This window comes from Dermacentor andersoni, chromosome 1 (genome assembly GCF_023375885.2).
Source record: "Dermacentor andersoni chromosome 1, qqDerAnde1_hic_scaffold, whole genome shotgun sequence".
Classification (NCBI taxonomy): domain Eukaryota; kingdom Metazoa; phylum Arthropoda; class Arachnida; order Ixodida; family Ixodidae; genus Dermacentor; species Dermacentor andersoni.
Window position 1 is genome coordinate 287519901 of NC_092814.1, and position 3716 is coordinate 287523616.

Consider the following 3716-nt stretch of genomic DNA (forward strand, 5'->3'; position numbering starts at 1 on the left):
CCTGGGTCCAAGGATCTTTTTTACGGAAAATGGTCTAGAGTTCTGCTGGGTCAGTGCTGTCCGGAGAACTTCGCGCTCGACGTCGTATTGGGGACAGATACATAGGACGGGTTCAATCGTTTCTGTTGTTCCGCAAGTCGCACATGGGCGTATCCCCCATTCCAATACAGAACGTGTAGGCTTTCATAAATGCCAACCCGAGCCAGAGGCGGCACAATACTGTCGCCTCAGAGGAGGAATAAACATTTATTGTACAACCCGCACTTTATGATGGCCGGGCCTAAGCCTTCCATGAAGGGACGTCGAGGGCTTGCCTCGCCGCCGCCTCACGGGCGTGCTGGGTCGCCCAGGTTTGGTCGTCGAGGGCGGAGCTCCGCAGAGCCTCATGCAACCTCGACGAGAGAGTCGTGGTGTTAGTCTGTGTGTACTGTGCTGGGCACTCCCACAGCATATGCGGAAGCGTAGCCGGGTGAATGCCACAGCACCGGCAGTTGGGGGTAGTGTAGACGTATGGAAATATAAGGTGGAGGCGGGCGGGTGAAGGGTACGTGTTTGTTTGTAACAGACGCAGGGTGGTAGCCTGCGCCCGGCTGAACTTGGGGTGAGGCGGGGGGAAGGTTTGGCGACTGAGGTAAAAGGCCTTAACGAGATCGTTATAAGTTGTCAGATTGTCCCTGGTGTCCAACTCATGTCCAGTCATTCCGGCGCGGTTGACTAGGCCGCGCGCAATGGAGTGGGTGACCTCGTTGAGATTGGGGAGGTGTGGGTGGACAGGGCCCGCATGGGCCGGGATCCATGTTAGGGAGATTATGCTGTCTTTAGAGTGTGGTGCCTGGCAGAGGATGCGAAGAGCTTGGGGAGAAATACGGCCTTTGCTGAAGTTAGTGACGGCTGAGCGAGAGTCACACACGATGGTGTGACAGGTGGGATCTAGAGTGGCCAGGGCGATGGCCACTTCTTCAGCCGTCTCGGCAGTGGGGGTAGTGACGCTGGAAGCGTGGTGTAGGACTCCATCGCGTGTGGCGACGGCCACAAATCGTGTGCCATGGGAATATTAGGCTGTATCAACAAATGTGACGCCAGGTACATTAGCAAGGGCTTTTATGATTGCTCCGGCCCGAGCTTGGCGCCGGGCCCTGTTATATTCAGGGTGCATGTTTCTAGGGATAGGTTCTATGTAGATCCAGCTACGGATGTCGGTCGGGATCGGTTGTTTGGGGCCCTGTTGCTGATGGTAGGTGAAGCCAAGCGAGGATAGAATAAAGCGTCCCGTTTCAGTAACGGTGAGCCGTTCAAGCTGGGAGCGTCGTTGGGCTTCGGTGAGTTCGGAAAGGTTGTTGTGAACTCCCAGTTGGTTGAAGAGTTCAGTGCTGGTGCAATGCGGGAGGCCAAGTGCTTGCTTGTAGACCCCTCGTATGAGGGTGTCGAGCTTGTTTTGCTCAGCCCGGCACCAGTAGAGGTACGCAGCAACGTAGGTAATGTGACGGAGAAGGCTTTCTTCTTTGAGTTCCCCCTCGTCGGTTAGAGATACGTTTAAGAAGTCGTGGGTGTTTTGAGATTGGGCACAGATCTTGTTTAGAGCCAAGGCATTGGAGCTGTTGGTAGAGATGGTGAGACCGAGGACCCGGATACTAGGGACGTGTGGGATAGGACTGCCATCTTGAAGGCGTAGGGTGATGGCGTCACGGCGTCGGTGATCAGATTGGTGTTTGGGAGGGCGACCCCGCTGAATGGGCTTGTAGAGCAGAAGTTCCGATTTAGCCGGCGAACAGCATAGACCGTTACCTTGGAGATAGGCTTCAACCGTGTCAATCGCCGTTTGGAGGGCTGACTCCACTTGACCATCACTGCCTCGGTACGACCAGATGGTGATGTCGGCGTAGATGGTATGGTTGATATTGTCGACTCGTTGTAGTTGCTGGGCAAGGCCAATCATGACTAAGTTAAAGAGCATAGGAGAGATAACTGAACCTTGCGGGGTGCCCTTGCTGCCAAGGGGAAGCTGGTCTGATCGTAAATCCCCGGCCGAGAGGGTGGCCGTGCGATTGGAGAGAAAGCCACGAATGTAATTGTAGGCTCGCTTTCCCAGGTGGAGGTGGGAGACCTGGTCAAGGGTAGCTGCATGGGAAATGTTATCAAAGGCTTGAGTGAGGTCAAGTCCGAGGATGGTTTTCATGTTACGGGAACGAACGTTTAGCACTTGATGTTTGAGCTGGAACATAGCGTCTTGAGTAGACAGGTGAGGGCGAGATCCAATGATGGTGTGGGGATAGAGAGAGTTGTCTTCGAGGTGACTGTTGATGCGTGCTAAGAAGGCGTGTCCATCACCTTGCCTACGCATGAAGTGAGGGAGATGGGCCTTAGGTTATTGAGGCTAGATCGTTTGCCAAGCTTTGGGATTAGGATAACGTTGGCAGTCTTCCAGGCAGCTGGGAGGGCGCCGCTGCGCCAGCAATCGTTGATGTAGTCAGTCAGATGGGACATGGACTCGTCATTGAGATTGCGAAGGGTTTTGTTAGTGACCCCGTCTGGCCCTGGAGCAGAACGACGGTTAAGCTTGCGAAGAGCAGCATGTATTTCAGATACGCTGAAATCGGCGTCTAGTGTAGGGTTGGGATTACCGATGTAATTGCTGTGTGGACTGACTTGTCCCCTGGAGATATATCTGGTGCACAGGTAGTCAAGCACCTGTTGTGGACCTTGCTCAAGGGTCTCCGTGTAAAGGAGCTTCTGCAGCCGATCCTGTTGGGTGGTGCGGGTGGTGGTATTATCAAGCAGATATTTGAGGAGTTTCGACGAGTAGGGGCGATGAAGTTGTCCATCCACCGTGTTACACAGGTCAGTCCATTGCTGCCGGCTGAGGGTTTGACAATGCTCATCGATGGCACTGTTGAGTTTGGAGATCTTACTTCTGAGGCGATGGTTTAGGCGCTGCCCCTTCAAACGCGCTAGGATGGAGGCCTTAGCCTCCAGAAGATGGGCGAGGCGGCTATCCATGCGTTCAACTGAGGCATCTGTGGTTACCACCCGAGTGGCCGTTTGAACATCAGTGCGTAGCGCTTGCATCCAGGTGTTCATGTCGGCAATGCCTTCTGCTGAGGTAGAACCTATGCGTATCTTACGAAAAACATCCCAGTCGGTAATGGTGAATTCTTTAGTGGGGGCAGGGGCGGCAGCGAGTTGGGGTAAAGAGAGAGCAAGTATATAATGGTCGCTGCCCGGGTCTTGCTGGGTATTGGTCCAGTGTGCATTGTTGAAATGTTTGATGAAGGTGAGGTCGGGGGTAGAGTCCCGGGTAGTGGAGGTACCGAGGCGTGTGGGAAAGGAGGGATCCGTGATGAGCGTAAGGCCTAAGTCGTGGTAATCTTGCCAGAGGTTGCGAGCTGCAGCTTCCGTGCGAACGTAGCCCCAGCCTGTATGGGCGAGGTTGAAATCGCCGCCGATGAGTAGGGGGTGCGTTCCAGCTACGTGAAGAGCCTTTTTAAAGAGGGTGAGGAAGCGACACCTTGCTTTGTCCTTGGGGCTATTGTAAATTTTCAGAAGGAAGATGCATTCTTTCCGTTTACGATTGGGAAATAATTCAAGCAATAGATGTTCGATGTGAGGACTATTGAGATCATGTTCAATAACAGGGATACGACGCCGTGCTAGGATGGAGACCAGGTGAAGAGGGTGGGTGGTATGGACGGTTTGATAACCGGGGAGCGTGGTGGGGG